A 17,873-nucleotide genomic window follows, 5' to 3' on the forward strand; every position below is an offset into this window, starting at 1 on the left:
GCTATGGGGAGCTCTTTAAATCTACTACTGCTCTACCATCACCATTTTCCTCCGCCAATATCAATCATTATTTCACCCCACTATCTCATCTTTGTTTTTTGAAAATCTTATTTATAGATCATAATAAATCATACAATAAAATATAAGTAAGTACACAATATTTTTCCCCATATAACCCCCACCCCCAACCCTAACCCACCCACCTCTCCCAAACCCCCTCTAAACTATCCCAAAAGAAAGAAAAAAAATAGAGTAAAAGAGTAGATCAACTTTAGAGTCCGAGAAAGTCCTGAAAAATTCCAATTTAGACTCCAAATAACCATGAATTATTGCCATGGTTAAGTGCAACCCCAACACTGTGGAAAAAAAACTATTACAAATTCAATCTCATATATCTCATATACAGGCTCCAAACTTTAACAAAAAAAGAATAATTATTATGGAAATTATATGTTATCTTATATGATCTCATTTCCAAATGCCATTGTTGAATACTCAAATCAGTCTCATTTTTCCAAGTAATTGCCAAACATTTTCTAGCCACAGCTAAAGCCAATCTTAAGAAAGCAATTTGAGATTTATCTAATTTTAATTCCAAACTCAATTGCTTAATATAACCCAGTAAAAATACCATTAGGACAAGTGAAATTTTAAATTTAAATAAAACTTCTAAAAGTTCCTTAATTATATTCCAAAAAGGCTTCACGGTTTCACATGACCAAGTAGAGTGTAGAAAAGAACCAACTTGTTTATGGCACCTAAAGCATAAATCAGAAGAAATATACTTATATTTCCTTAACTTTTCAGAGGTTTAAATAGAACTGAAGAATAAAGTTATAATGAACCAATCTATACCTTACATTTACAATTTTGATCATACTGTCCTCACATAAAGTCATCCAATCATCCTGGGAAATAAATATGGACAAATCTTTTTCCCATTTTGATTTAGATTTATAAATATCTGTCTTAAGCATTTTACTCTGTAATAGAGCATACAGCTCAGATATAAATCCTTTCTTACCACCTTCAGTAAGTAAACTTTCAAATTTAGACCGTCTTGGTAAGCCCAAAATTATCTAACAATAAAGCTCTAACCTGATAATAAGAAAACAAAGTATTTGAAGAAATTTCATATTTCTCTTTCATTCTTTGAAACAATATAAAATACCCAGCCTCATAACAATCTTCTACCAATGTAATTCCTTTCTCTTCCCACAATTTCAAAAATTGATTATTTAATGTAAAAGAAAAAAGCTTATTTTGAAATAAAGGAGATTTAGCTGAGATTTTACCTTTAGTACCTAAAATTTCATTCTTTTTAGTCCATTTCCATTAAATGTTTCAACATTGATAAATTATAACTCTGCAAAAGCTGAGAATTCCATTTATAAATAGTGATCAATCCTCTTCTCATCAATCTGAGACAATTCAATATTAGCCCAAACCAGAGGTTTATCCACTTCAAACATCCTATTAATAAATTTCAACTGTGCCGATTCATAATAATTCTGAAACTGAGGAAGTTGCAAACCTCCTAAAGCATACTTCCAAGTCAATTTCTGCAATGACACCCTCACCATTTTACCTTTCCACAAAAATTTCCTCGCCAAAGCATTCACTATCTCATCTTTACCGTAAATAAAGGTGACTTGACTTGAGTGCAGTAGTACTTCAGTGTGCAAAGTTAAATACTGGCACTTGGTCTGAGCATTGAACATAATACATGTACAGTATAGCACAGGATCACAAAAGGAAAAGATTCTGACCTGCCCTGCACATTTCCTTTAAACTCCGCCTCCCCACACCCAACCCCCCACATACCTCATTTTAAACACATGTCCTTTAGTGGGTGAGATTTTTGCTTTGGGAAAAAGAATCTGACTGTCAACCCTATCGATGCCTCTCATACTTTTCTAAACCTCTATTGGGTCTCCCCTCAGCCTACAACATGCCACAGGAAACAATCCAAATTTCCCCTACCACTCCCCATAATCATACCCTCTGATTCAGGCCACATCCTGGTCAACCTCTTCTCTCCCCTTTCCAAAGACTCCACACCCTCCCTGTAATGGGGTGAAGAGAATTGCACACAGTTTTCTATGTGCAGCCTCAACAAAACTTTATGCAGCTGCAATGTGATCTCCTCTCTTTTGTACTCAATGCCCTGCCCAATGAAGCCAAACATACCATACACCTTCTTTACCACTCTACTTGCATAACCACTTTCAAGGACCTTTATTCAAAGGGTTTTTATTCACAGGGATCCTCCTATTTAAAGAGACTGCAGCCCTCAGAAGCGACTGCAACTTCTAATGTTTACCAAGGACTCAGCGATGGATGGTTTTAACTCTTAATGGGTGCCTTGATGTTGGTACTGCTGTCAACACTCCATCACTGGAAACTTTTGGCTAGGCCACTTAGAGTCTTCTGCAGGAGACAAAGATGCCCAAGTGCAAAGAACATCCTGAGGACAACCTTTGGCTACTCTCTTGCTCCTGGACCTGCTCCCTCTCAGGGACAGGAGATAGGGGTTGTCTGTGTTGGGATGACAGTAACTGACCCATACCCCTATGCTTTGACTGAGACTACCTGCTAAGGTCTTCAATCTTCATCTTGAACATTGGGATTTGGCTGCACTTCTCATAAACAGACAAGGATTCAAAAGTCTCATCAAAGGGTCCCAACCCAAAGCATTGACCAACCATTTCTCTCTACAGATGCTGTCTGACCTGCTGAGTCCCTCCAGCTTTTTAATATTTGCTGGAGATTCCATCCTCTGTAGTTCTTGTTTTTCTCTTGGGTGCAACAATATTTTTGGGAATGAGCAGAAATTCTGACAGTTATTATAATACTCAGTTCAGCCCTGAGGTGGCTCTCACATTGTGTGTTCTCAGAGACTGCACTGGTCATTCAAAAAGTCATGGATTAGAAAATGGCTTGCCAGTGGTAGTAGATGGAGCACATTCTGCGTGAGGTCAGTGACTAGTGGCGTTTTGCAGGGGTATCTGTTCGGGGACCCCTCCTCTTTGTGATTTTTATAAATGACCTGGACAAAGAATTGGAAGGATGGATCAGTAATTCTGCAGATGATGCAAAGGTTGGAGTTGTGGAGAGTATAGAAAGTTGCTGTAGGTTAAAACAGGATATAGAGTTAGGTGGAAAAGTGGCAGATGGAGTTTAATCTGGATCTGTGTGAAGTGATGCATTTTGGATGGTCAAACTTGAAGGTGGAGTGCATGGTTAATGGCAGGATTCTTAACAGAGGGTCCTTGGGGTCCAAATCCATAGATCTCTCAATTTTGAGGGTAGTTTAGAAGGCTTTTGGCCTGCTAGCCTCCATTAGCAGGGGGATTGAGTTCAAGAACCGTGAAATAATGTTGCAGCTCTATTAAAACTCTGGTGAGACCACACTTGGAATATTGCTTTCAGTTCTGGTCACCCCATTACAGGAAGGATGTGGAAGATTTGACGAAGGTGCAGAGGAGATTTATCAGATGTTGCCTGAATTGGAGAATGTGTCTTATGAGGCAAGGTTAACAGAGCAAGGGTTTTTCTCTTTGGAGTGTAGAAGGATGAGCGGTAACATAATAGAGGTCTACAAGATTATGAGAGGTATCGATCAGATAGGTAGACAGCATCTTTTTCCCAGGGTGAAAGTAGTACAAGATGAGGGGAGGAAAGTTTAGGGATAGGGTTTTTTTTTTACACACAGAGAGAGTAGTGGGTGCCTGGAATGCATTGCTGGGGTTGGTGATAGAAGCTAATACAATCAGGACACTTAAAAGACTCTTTGACAGGCACATAGATGCAAGAAAAATAAAGGGTTTGTGGGTGTAAAGTAAGGAAGAGTTAGATTGTGTAGAAGATTTACTGAGGTCAGAACAACATCATGGGCTGAATGGCAAGTCCTGTCCTAAAATATTCTATATGTTCTATGTTAAAATGTTCCATTCACAACTTGGAGTTCCAGAATTCAAATGGTTTAAAAATTGTGAAAAAAGCTAGTATCAGTGCAAGAAACAACAAGGTTCTTGAACAAAATACCCTCTGCTAGATGAAGTCAACAAGTCGAGCAGCATCAGTGGAAACAGAATGGTCAACGCTTCAACTAGAGCCTTCATCAGGACTGAGAGTGCAGGGAGGGAAATAGCGAAGGATTGGACAGGGGCCAGTAGGGGATTGGCGAATTCAGGAGTTGTGAAGGATGACAGACAGAGGCAGTTGACTGGCAGGTGCCAGAAAAAGGGAGAGAAAGCAAGATGAGTCACAGGGTGGAGGGGGTGACATGGAGACTGAAATCCAGGGAGAAGGTGACAATAGTGGTATAATAGAGACCAGAGAAAACCAAAGGAGTTGGGGAGAGGGGGAAGAATCCCATGAGGGGAATTAATGTGGAAAAGGATGGAATTCGAGGAGGGAAATATGAATAGGTGGGGGTCTTTGGGAAAGGAGGGGAGAACTATGGGAAGAGAATATGACAGTGCCATTTGAACTGCTACACTTCCTAATTTTCCAGATGTAGTTTGCTGGCAGCTGAAGGACAGTTAATCATATCATTGGGAGCGGGATCATGAACAGACTCAGTGAGAGAAGGGGTGGTAGACCAGTTAGTTAACCAGCTGCTGGCCTAATAGCTTCCCAGTTCCAGCCTCATTTATTTAGAACTAAAATCAGATTTGATCCGTTGTATTTGGTTTGGATTCAGCTTCATTGGATTGTTAAATTGTGCTCTAAAACATTACATTAGCTGCAGGAACAGCTGCACTTGCTCTTTCTTTCTGCTTTGGTGAGGCACTCCCAGCTACTCCATCGTAACTCCCACAGGCTGAAAGCCTGGAACACATCACTCCAGAGCCTGTGGAAAAACAACTGATCGGAAGGGTGTGTCGCAGCCTGCCAGGTGAGGCACAGCCTCTGAGCAACATGTGCGGCATTTGTTGGGATTGAAAATGTGGAAGATGCCTCCAGCAATCGGCCTCCGCCCCGACTTCATCAAGGCTGGACGTCAGTTTTATGTCAATTATCCTTTCCCTTCAATGAGATGAGAGGTTATTGTCACATACAACAGTACAAGGTACAAATGCACCAAAATTCTTACCTGCTGGACACGCTGAGATACACAAACTAATGGTGCAAATTAAATGATCACAAAATGGCAAGAAAGATAAAGATAAATATAAAAGGATAGGTAGATAAATATTTGCAGATGCTGTTAGTGCAAGGAAAAGAATATGCTGTTTCAGAAGAGCAGACAGATCTTTTGGTAGTCCCAGGGAAGTTTATGGTTAGGTTTAGGGTAATATGGGGAAGTTCAAGAGTCTGGTAGTATTGGAAATAAACCATTCTTGAACCTAAAGGTGCTGGACCTCAGGCTTCTGTACCTTCTGCTCAAAGGTATCAGTGAGAAGAGGTTGTGACCAGGGTGATGGGGGTTTTTTCTGATGTTGGCTGCCTTCTTGAGGCAGCACATCACATAGATATCTGTAACAGATGGAAGGTTGCAGCCTGTGATGGATCTGGTTATGTTTGCTATCTTCTGCAGCCTCTTGCATTCCTGGGCACTCGAGTTTTCAAGCCAGGCTGTGATGCAACCTGTCAGTACACTTTCCACTGAGATACAGTTTCGACGACATGCCAAATCTCTTCAACTCCTTAGGCGATGGTGTCCCTTCTTCACGGTTCTCTTGATGTGTTGGCTCCAGGAGAAATCCTCTGATACGTGAATCCCTCTCCACCTCCATCCCATCCATGCAGACAGGAGTGATGCACCATCAATAATCACAAAAGACTGAAATTGTGAAACTGATAGGCTTTTATTAACTATAGACTGGAACAGATAGACTGAACATTGACTGATCAAGGCAGAGTGGAATGGGGAGCATGCAAAGGGCTATGGGTAGGATCAGTCTCAGGAGGGGTGTCCAGACGGCAGCAACCAATCATAGCACAACAGCCTGCCCCATCTAAAATCAACTTTAAACTCCTTGGTCTTGGTGACGAAGAGAGCAAGATTGTTGTTCTGGCACCACCCAACCAGGTTCTTGATCTCCATCCTGTGTTCTGTCTCATCATTTGCAGTTACTCTGCCAACAACGGTGGTGTCGTCGGTGAATTGATAGATTGTGTTGAGCAGGGACATCGAGCACGGCTGAATTAATATAGTAGCAAATGTAGCATTTGTTATGGGCCCTGGATTTTCAAGGACCCCCATGTTTATGCTCAATGAATTATGAGAAACATTTTTGTTTTCATCTTTGTATAGCAGCTGTGAGATACCGCACTGATAATTTGTGTTAATAACCCCGATTAAAGGTGATAATTGGCTAAAATTGCTAACCTTAAAGGGGTGGTGCCACTATCGCTTCACCTGACTGCCTTTCTCCTAGTCCCAGCCATCCATCGCAACCCCTCCCCAACCCCATCTAACTCTGACGTAGCAGCAGGGGTGCAATGCTCCGGCATCTGATCTGGCCACTTCAGGGCCACCCTGGCAGCTTGTAACTGCTCTGTGTTTCCCTGGCACTGGTAGAGCAGTTCCAGCTGCATGGGGGATTATGGGTAACAAAGACGGCCATTGATCCCGCATTGAGACAGACACCAGTCACTGCCGTAAATAAGTTTTGTTTTAACAAAATGTGTAAGTAAGTTTTAGGAGGGGACGTGCAATTTCATTGTAAGTGTAATTTCAGTGCAAAATGTGTAATTAAGTTTTAACACGGGGGGAGGGGGGGGCAATTTCAGTGCTTGCCATAAGCGCTGCATTCTCTAGACACGCCACTGGTAATCACTGAATATATAGTGATCTGAGAAAGCCAGCATAATTTTGTTAAGAAAAATTAAGACTATTTCAAACTTACCAAAACAGACATGTAAGGTCAGTGTCACAAACTCTCTCGGGCGGGGCGGGGTGGGGGCCTGCAGTCACACTTTCCCCTCATTGACCATGCACCAGCCGAAACTTCATACACTGCCATCACACTTCCCCTTCTCCTTGTATGTGCCATCCAGCACAATTTAGGGCCCTTTTAATATAAAAGCTACAGCTCCCACAACACCTTAATCTGGCACTGACACCAGGTGTTATACTAGGATGTTTTAAGTTTAAGTTTATTTGTCACAAAATACCTAGTCCAAAGAGAAGGGTCCTTCTATGAGCAGACTCACAGGTTATCTCTACCATTCACACAGCAGTGTAAAGAGTACAATTTACACAGTATAGGAATACAATGAAAAGAAGATCAATTAGCGACAGCAAAGGCATTGTGAGTGTGTCCAGGGTGTGATGGATCCTCCAGTACATTAGTTGCTATTCCTAGACAGCGGAAGACATAGGTGGAGTCCACGGAGTGTTGGGAAGTTTGTGTGATGTTCTGAGCTACGTTCACCACCTTCTGTGGCTTCTTATTAGTATCTAATCAAGTTTATGAAGAAGGCCCGGGGTTGTGCTTTGAAAGAGCTAATAACTAGTTTGCTCCGCTCAATCCCGAATTGGCCTTCAGACTTTTACAAGGTTTCTTTATGGCACGAGGATAGTTTTATTAAAGAAGGATTCCCCAGGTCCCTAAAGACATTAAGAACCAACTGCACAGAGGATTTCAGACAACCCCAATTCTTCCCTTACTGACATCAAAGCATGTATTGATACCAAATGAGCTTCCCCTCACCCAGTGAAGTAACACAGGTCCATGGAACCCAGCAGTCATGCTGCAGTTGTTCACTCATTATTTTTTTCATACTTCTGATTCACTTTCAGATTTATTGTCAGACTACATACATGACATCACATACATCACTGGGATTCTTTTTCCTGTGGACCAGGCAGAACCACCTCACCCTTGCACTTGTTAGTGCAAAAAAAACTGTACAAATTGACCATGCAATACACAAATGAAAAAAAAAGTCCTTAAATGAGTCTCTGATTGAGTTTGTCCTTGAGAAGTCTGATAGTGGAGGGGTAGCAGCTGTTCCTGAACCTGGTGGTGCGAGTCATGTGGCATCGACACCTCTTTCATGCTGGTAGCAGCTAGAACAGAGCGTGTGCTGGATGATGTGGTCTTTGATGATTACAGCTACCCCTCTGATGGCAGTGTTCCCCACAGATGTTCTCAATGGTGAGGAGGGTTTAGCCTGTGATGTCCTGGCCTGTACCCAATACTTTTTGTATGACTTTATGCTCAGGGTTGTTAGTGTCTCCATACCAGGCCATGATGCAGCTGGCCAGCACACTTTTCACTAAACCGCTGTAGAAATTTGCCAGGATTTCTGATGTCACACCAGGCCTCCGCAAAACCTTGAGGAAGTAGAGGCGCTGACGAGCTTTGTTGACGATGCCGTTAGAGTGTTGGGTCCAGGAAATATCCACTGAGATAATGAACTTAAATTTGCTCACCTTCTCTCCACCTCTGATTCCCCCATTGATCATTGGATCGTACACCTCATCACCCATTTTTATATAACTCACTACCATGGTATTGTCAGCAAATTTGTAGATGGTGTTACTGTCGAACCGAGCCATACAGTCATAGGTGTAAAATGAGCAGATCAGGTTGGGTGGGGGGGGGGGGCTAAGATCGCAGCCCTGTGGTGCTCCAGAACTGCTGGAGATTTTGGAGGAAGTGTTCTTTAACTGCAATCACTCAACCTTTGTTGATCTTTCCACCAGCCTTACAAGGCTAAGATTAAGGATGGAGATGCGGTGTAACTGTTTCAATCCCTTTGATACATCTCTTCTTCCCAATTAAATCAGCAGTTTTTCTAACCATAACCTTTCCGAATGTTCTTCCACTCCGTTGATGCCAGTGTGCCAGGATTACCAGTCACATCCTATAAATAGCATTTTGTTGAATCTCGAGCATACACAAAGATCTAGAGGGACTCAGCGGGTTTGGCATAGAAACAGTCAACATTTTGAGTTAGGACTCTTTTGTAAGACTTGCATAGAAGTCTTGTTTGAAACACATCTCTCCACGGACACTTCCTGACCCATCTTTTTGCTTGCTCAAGATTCTAGCATGAGCAATTCTTCTGCCTCTTTTCATTGGTTCTTGCTGGTACTAAACTGAGCTCCTTAACAAGTTGAGAAACATGCCAAACAGATGTTTGAAACAGCACTTGGCCAGTTAACATCCAAAAGACACCAATAGGACCACATGTTGTGCGCGTACCAGCAGAGTGGAAGAACGACAAACACTCGATGGCAGTTATAGTCAAGACTGTTTTATTGCTCTCCCTGCCCTTGCTTATATAGGCCCAGTGTCCCGCTTGCTGGGCCGGGTTTTCCCGCCATTGCTGGTGGAAGTGAGGTCCAGCTGCTGATTGGTCAGTCACGAAGAAAGGCCATTAGCCTCTGCGGCCTTTGCGAGATTGCCATGTTTGTCTGCCATTTTGTGTATTGGGTCGCCTCCTGGGTAATGGGCCACTATAAGCAGTCAGTTCAGGGCAGGAACTTCTACTTTGCTTCACAGCAACCTCTGGGGCCAGGATAAATCCCCAAAAGCAGCTGAAATCTATCCCAGAAAACCTTGGCAAACTTCTATAGATGTGTAGTGGAAAGTGTGCTGACCAGCTGCATCATGGCCTGGTGTGGGGACATCGATACCATGAGCAGAAAGCTCTGCAAAAAGTAGTGGACACAGACCAGAACATCACAGGTAAAACTCTCCCTCCATAGAGAAAATCTACATGGCACACTGCCATCAAAGAGCAACGATAATTATCAAGGATCCACACCACCCAGCACACGCTCTGCTCTCGCTGCTGCCATTGGTAAAGAGGTGTAGGAGCCACAAGACTCACCCCACCAGGTTCAGAAACAGCTGTTCCCCCTCCACCATCAGACTCCTCAACGACAAACTCACTCAGGAGTCCTATCTTGCACATTATTTATTATTGAATCTTTATTTTCTGTATTTGCACAGTCAGTCAGTTTGCACTTCATTCTTTGTTTACATTTCTCTTTTTTGTATATGTGTCTTTTCTCGAGTACAGTGTTTTGCACCACTGATAAGTAGAAATTCTTCCTGGCCCACAGAAAAATGAATCTCAGGGTTGAAAGTGATGTCATGTATGTCCTCTGACAAGAAATCTGAACTTTCAACTCTGGGAAACAAGAGAGGAGAATGAAGAAGCCCTGGCGGAGATTTTTACACCTTTGATAATACAGGTAAGGTAACAGATACTGGAGGATAGTTAATGTTGTGCCTTTATGTAAGAATGGCAGCAGGGATCATCTGGAAAACAGCAGGCCTGTAGTATTATTATATTGATGATGTTTAGTGTCATACACATTGCACTATGTCCATATGCACTGAAATTCTTGCTGCCACTGAACTTTTCATTAAAAACAACTTCAATAATATATATTAAGTAACACCACCCCGCCCCCCCCCCCCCCCCTCCCCACCATACAGAGGTAACAAATGTAAAGGATGGATAGAGAGAAAATATTCACTGTTACAATTAGTGCCAGAAAAAAGAGCAGTGTTTCAATAAGCAGACAAATCTTGTGTGGTCCCAGAGTAGTTTATGGTTAAGGTTAGGGTAGTATGGGGAGGTTAAAGAGACTGATCAGTGTGGTACAGAGGCTTGTCTTGAAGCTAGAGGTACTGATCTTCAAGCTACTGACATCACAAGGAAGGGGTCCGGGATGGGAGTGCAGGCTGCTTCGAGTGACACCATGGGGGGTGGGTGTGACACCAGAATGAGTGTCAATTACATTTTCATGAAGTGTTTCAGCAGAAGTTTATTATTTTTTATAAAATATATCCCTGTAGTTAGTTATAACAACAAAAACACTTTTCGTAAGCCCACCTTACATGTATCAATATACCTACAAGGCTAAAAAAGCAGCCTCTATCCTCAAAGACCCCCCCCCCCCCACCACCCAGGCCATGCCCTCTTCACTCGGGAAAAAAGGTACAGGAGCCTAAAGACGAGCATTCAGCTGCACAAGGACAACTTCTAACCCACTGCCATCAGATTCCTGAATAATCAATGAACCAAAGACACTGCTTTACTTTTCATGCACCATTATTTTTATTTTTTATAGTAATGTTGTAAGATGGTTATAATAGGAATGTTTACACTGTGACGCTGCCACAAAACAGTGAATTTCACCTGTTCATGATAATAAATTCTGATTCTGATTCTCGATGCTAATTTACTTTTTGAAACTTCTAATGCACTTCGGTCGGAGCTGTCATTATTACCCATCTCTTTTGGGGCTTTGGACTCTGTGTGACTTCACAGGCAAACAAAGGTAAACACACATGATAATAAGGGACCTTGAACAGGAATGTGCAGTTATTGAACTCTAGCCATCTCACTTTTAAAAACATCCCACTTTCTATCTGTCCCCTCACTTGTAAACATCCTCTCCTAATCAATCTCTGCAAGTTCCTGCTTAATTGCTCCAAAATTAGCCTTGCCTCAATTAGGGACTTTAACTTGTGGTAAAACAAGAACATTTGCAGACACCATAGTTGAATTAAAAACACAATGCTGGAAAAACTCAAAAGGTCAAACATTATATACCTTGAGATGAAGTGCTCAAGCCCGAAATGTGGGTTATGTATCTTTATATGTACACTGTTTGACCTGCTGAGTTTCTCCAGCATTGTGTTTTTACTTTAACTTATGAACCAGTCTCCAGAACTAGTTTAAAACGAATGGAGTTCTGGTTATTGGTCCCAATGCACTCTCCACTGTCACTTCAATCACTTGCCCTGTCTTGTTCCCCAAGAGTAAGGTCCTGTGTTACACACTCTGTGACAGGACCCTCAATATATTGAATGAGGACACACTTAACATATTTTACCCTGTTCAAACCTTTTATATTGTGGAAGCCCCAGTCAATGTTCGGTAAGTTAAACATTCCCATTACTCTATTATTCTTACAGCTATTTGTAATCTGCCTACACATCAGCTCCTCCAATTCCTGTTGACTACTTGGGGCCCATAATACAGCCCCAAAGTGATCATTCCCTTCTTGATTCTAAATTTTATCTATGTGGCTTTACTGGATGATCCCTCAAGAACATCCTCTCGAAGCACTGTTGCCATGTCTTCCCTTATTGAAAATGCACCTCCCCCCACCCCACTCATGTTCCTCTAGCTCCAGTTTCCTAGAATAATAAGCTATCAGTCTTGCCCTTCTTTCAGCCATGTGTCTGTCATGGCCACAATATCCCAGTGTCCTCAGTAAATCCATGCCCTGTGTTCGTCTGCCTTACCTGCTGGGCCTCTTGTATCGAAATGAAGGCAGTTTAAACCATGGATCTTTCCTCTTACTGTGCCATACTGCTGTCTGTCCTGTGCACTATATTTGCTCTGCCTTATCTTTGAGCCTCAGCCCCTGCCAATTTGATTTAAGCCTTCCCAGGAGGTACAGGATATATTAGATAAAATTCAACTTTATTGTCATTGTGCCAGGTACAGATACAAAGCCATTGAAATCCAATTGTATCCAACCTGAAGTTAAAACAAAATAGGCTATATCCAAATAAAGACAAGCGCATTCAGCAAGCAAACAATTATAAAAGTACTGACAGTGCAATGCGGTGCAGAACCACTCAGCGCTGTGGTACTGGCCCTTCTCCAGATCAGATGTAACCTGCCCTTCTAGTACAGGTCACCACTTCCCCAGAAGAGATCCCAACCATCCAAGTACCTGAATCCCTCATGCAAAATTTCAGCTACACATTTATCTGCCCTATCTTTTTATTTCTAACCTCACTAGCACGTTTCTAGGAGTAATCCTTAGATTATTACACTCAAGGTCCCACTTTTAGTCTCCTTCCTTACTCCCTAAATTCACCCTGCAGGACCTTTTTCCTTTTCCTACCTACATTCTTGATGTTAATCCACGCAACGACCTCTGGCTGATCACCCTCCTCCTTGAGAATATTCTGCAACTGCTCAGAGACATCCTTGACCCTGGGCCCAAGAGGCAGCGCACCATCCTGGTGTTTCTCTTGTGGCCGTAGAACCTCCCAACCCTCTCACTATGGGGTCACCAATCGCTATTGCTCTGCTTGACTCAACCCTTCCCTGTCAAGATCCGACTGCTGCTGCTGGTCTCCTCTTGAAAGGTGCCCCCCAACACAATCCAAACAGTTTACATGTCACAGAGAGGGATGGCTGCAGGGCACCTCCAGTGTCTGCCTCCACTGTCTATCCTTGCTGCCTGCAGCCTGAGCTTTGAGTGTGACCACCTCACTGTAACTGTGATCTTCTCAGCTTTCCTTACAGAATCAGATTTAATTGTTATGAACATGTCACATAATTTGTTGTTTTGTAGCAGCATCACTGTGCAAACATTGCTGTAAAATCACATTTTAAAAAAAAATTTGTGCAAAAAGAAGAGAACTGAGTCTGTGATCTATGGTTCGTTGTCCATTCAGAAATCTGATGGCAGAGGGGAAGAAGCTATTTTTGAATCGCTGGGTGTGGGTCTTCAGGGTGCTTTCTGATGGTAGCAGTGTGAAGAGGGCATGGCCTGGGTGGTGAGGGTCCTTGAGGATAGAGGCTGCTTTCTTGAGACTCTTGTAGATGTCCTTAATGGAGTTTAGACTGATGCCCATGATGGCGCTGGCCAAGTTCACAATTCTCTGTACGATCCGGAGTTTGTCCATCTCCAGCCCCAATTCCCTGACTGGAAGCTGCACTGGATACACTTCCCACAGGTGTAGACTCTTGGGACACTGGAAGTCTTGCTGATGTCCCACATCATGCAGGAGCATCCTCTACCCTGAGCGACATACCCACCGCAGTTTACAGCAACTCCACCTGGATTAAATTCTACCTGTTTCCATGCCACCCAACTTTCCAGCTGATCTATGTTCTGATATATCCTTAGACAAATGTGTACAGTCTGTGATTTGTTTTTAGTTGAAAATCTAGGCTGATGTTTCAGTGCAGAGTTGATAGAGCATTAGATTATTAGAAGTGTTGTTTGTCAAACATTAAACCAGGATCCTGCTTTTTTCTCAGCAGAATTTCACAGTCCTTGGACCAACATATACAGGTATATCATAGACATCATATATATCAGTCTGCAGATACAACTAGTGCTTTAGTGTCTAAGGTTACAATAGATTGGGATCAACTGGGAAAGGAACAGCGATGGAATTTAACTCTGGCAAGTACAAAGTTTAGCATTTTGGAAAGTTAAACCTGGCCTGGACTTTGTGTGAGACAGGCCCTTGAGAATGTGTCGAACAGATAGATCTTGGGTACAGGTACATAGCTCTCTGAAGGTGTGACACAGGGTGGTGAAGACGGTGTCTGGCATGCATAATTTCATCGGTCAGGGACTTAGTATAAGAGTTGGGGTGATAGGTTTCTGTTGTACAAATTGTTGGTGAGACTCTCTCTGGAGTATCGGTTGCAGTTTTTGACCCGCACTACAGGAGGATGTGATCAAGCTGGAGAGAGTGCAGAAAAGATTCACAAGGATGACTGGAGGGCTTGTGTTATGAGGAGAGGCTGGGTTGGCTGGGACTGCTTTCCTTGGATTGAAGGGCATAGATAAAGTGAATGGTCTCAGACTTTTTTTTCCCCAGCATAGGAGAGTCTAAAACTAGAGACAAGTGCAATTACATTGAAAAGACATTTGGATAGTTTTATTTTCTGTTTGTGCTGAGATACAATCAGAAACTTTGTATTGAGTATTGAGTGTGAAACAGGCATGTCAACTCATACTTAAATACAACAGGTAATGCAAGATAAAGCAAAAGTCCAGTAAGAAACATGCAATTAAAAGAGTGCAAGATCTGTACTGAGATCAAGAGGTCATCTCCAAGAGATCAACTCAATCATCTAATAACTTGGATATAAAATGTCCTTGAATCTGGAAATGTGTATTTTCAAGATCATGTATCATCTGACTGATGAAGGCAGGAGAAGAGAGTGTGACCGAGGTGAAACAGGTCCATTAATGTGTCAGCTGTCTCCCAAGACAGCGGGAGATGCGGACAGAGTCGATGGTGGGGAGGGGAGCTGCATTCACAACTCTCTGCAGTTTCTCGTGGTCTTGGGTAGAGCACTTCCCATCCCACACAATAATGCAGGATATTTTCTATGATCCTGTGGTGTGGATTGTGGAGGGTCATGTGACCTCTCAGTCTGGAAGCTTGGTGGGTAGTGGATTGTGGAGGGTCACATGACCTCTCTGCTTGGAGCCTAGTTGGAAGTTGCATCACTTGCCAGTCAAGGTTGGACTCCATCCACCCATTAATTCACACCTGACCATTGGCCCCTTTAATCATCTAGTGATTATCTGGGCTGGACCCTCCAACTTACTGTACTATAAAGTCCACCATGTGCAGTAGTTCTTCCTCTTTTCCCTTTGATCTTGAGATGAACCCTGCTCCACTCTAAGTATAAAACTGTGGACAACGCTGGAGGAGTTGTTGGTAAGGTGTACACTACATGGGGATCAGGGCTGTTAGAGAGCTTGAAGCTGTGCCCACATTAGACAAGAAATAGTGGGTAGCATATTGTAATCCTTGGTTGTTATATCTGTACATAGTTGCTAGTATCAGTAGTGTTAGGTCCAATGTGATTTGGATGTACTGTGTTTTTATGGGTGTAAACAGTTGCTAGTATCAGTAAAGTCTGATTATACTGTGTTTTGTGATTGAGAGTACTAGTGTGTGTTATCCCTGTTGCGATCCCCTCATGTGTTTTAATAAAGATCTTTCCTGTGTTCAGCCTGTGTCCAGATTCATTGCTCTTTGAACCCACCAAACTTTTCCCTCCCACACAACAGATGTATCTGTAACAATTGGTATGTTTGAAGACACGCTAAATTTCCTCAGGTTTCTGAAGAATTGGAGGCAACAGTGTGCTCTCTTGGGCACATGGTCAATGTGGCTGGACCAGGCCAGATTGCTGGTGATATTTATGCCCATACACCCATCACCTGGTCCCAGGCTACTCAACCTCTTCCTCTAGCTCAGGCCCCCTTCCTTATCTGGGAAGTGGTGAGGCTGCCCGGGGACCTCAGAGATACTATAATTGTAACCATCTTCGAGAGGAGCCAGAGAACATCTTTGAGAGGAAGCAGATCCAGTTGTAGCTGTGGAGAGGCGCCCTGGCCCTCCTCAACCATTTCTAATTGGTTGACAGTCAGTTATATCTGAATCACAGACATTGCAGACACTAATTACATCCATCCTTCATGGTTGTCACAGTTAGTGTAACATCTTTACAGCGCAAGCGATCGGGACCGGGGTTCAAATCCTGCGCTGTCTATAAGGAGTTGGTACTTTCTCCCTGTGTCTGCATGGGTTTTCCCTGTGGGCTCCGGTTTCCTCCCATCATTTGAAATGTACTGGGAGTTGTAGGTTAATTGTGTGTAATTGGGTGGCATGGACTCATGGGCTGAAATGGCCTGCTACCATGCCCTATGTCTAAATTTTAAAAAATTCACCAAAGGTACAGACAGCAATGGCAACATGGCCTTTTTCAAAAACAAAAGGTGAATGAGATCCTTTCCAAATTTGACTTCTGACACGCTCATTTCCATAATGTTGTGCAGCACAGAAACAGGCCCTTCAGCCCTCCCAGCCTCTGCTGACCATCACATACATTCTGAATTGATGGACCACACCTTAGTCCCTATCTGCTCTGCGTCCACCACCCCCTCAGGCAGTGCACTCCAGATTCCAGATCCCCTCAGGGTGAAAAAGTTCATCCCAAGATCTCCTCCAAAGCTCTTGCTCCTCACCTTGAACCTCTGACATAGGGGCAACATTACCACCATCTACCATCTCTCTAATTCTACTTCAAGGAAAGCAGACCAGGCTTCAGAGTGTCCTCTCATAACTCACACTCCCCATTCCAGGCATCTGTGGGTTCACCGATGGACTGGACAGGAGGCCGTGCAGCTGCAGCAGGAGGCGTTGGCATCAGAGCAGATGGCTTTCTCCCATTGTTGTGGCCTCTGGGAACGTGAGAGGCACCTCTGTGTGCCTTTAGGGCAGGCAGTCATTGACAAATTTTGTGCATTATCACGCTTTGCGTATTTGAACTAACAATAAAGGAATCTTAACTGGGAAAGAGAAACAAGTGCTAGGTTTGATGGTGACTGTGAGATTTCAAGGATGGATAGTAACCAGATAGTCCTTTTTTGAGGTTTACATTCCCAATAAGTACTTGCCAAGGATGGAATGAATTAGTTCAGCTCAGGTCTCCCTAAATAAAATGCTGCACATGTTTGAAATCTGACATACAGTAGAAAAGCTAAATCCAGACTTACTTATTTGATTCCAAGCTTCCATAGAAGCACTGAACACAGCAGCACAGTTTGGCCCATCAGGTCCCTGCCAAACTACTATTTTGCTCAGTCCCATTGACCTGCACCCTCCAAAATCCTCCTATCCAATCTTCTCTTAAATGATGAAATCAAACGTCATCCACCACTCCACTGGCAGCTCATTCCACGCTCTCACTGGCCTCTGAATGAAGAAGTTCCCCTCATCCCTGTCCTCTAATTCTTGCCCCACCCAACCTCAGTGAGAAAAGCCTGCTTGCGTTCACTCTGGCTATACCCCTCATCATTTTGTCAACCTCGATCAAATCTCCCCTCATTCTCCAACACTCCAGGGAATGAAATTCAAACCTGCTTATCCTTTCCCTGCAACTCAGTTCCTCATAATGGTTTTCTGCGCTCTTCCAATCTTATTGATACGATTCTTATATTTTAGTTGTGACATTGGGGAATCAATGAAAGAAACTTAAAGTGACACACTTGCAGATATCTTTTGAGGCGTTCCAGATTGTTGCATCGAAACGTCTCACTTGCATGGAAGTGCCGCGAGTTGGCGCCAAAGCTCAAGTTCCAGGACATGAAAGAAAGAGGGTGAAAG

The 17,873-nt window shown here is 43.1% G+C and overlaps 1 pseudogene; it reads right to left on the reverse strand.

The window, feature by feature from the left end:
- The window catches only part of LOC138745000 (UDP-glucuronosyltransferase 2C1 pseudogene), a 34,869-nt pseudogene that overhangs the window by 15,107 nt on the left and 1,889 nt on the right, over positions 1-17,873 (reverse strand).

The sequence above is a fragment of the Narcine bancroftii genome, chromosome 10 (genome assembly GCF_036971445.1).
Source record: "Narcine bancroftii isolate sNarBan1 chromosome 10, sNarBan1.hap1, whole genome shotgun sequence".
NCBI lineage: Eukaryota > Metazoa > Chordata > Chondrichthyes > Torpediniformes > Narcinidae > Narcine > Narcine bancroftii.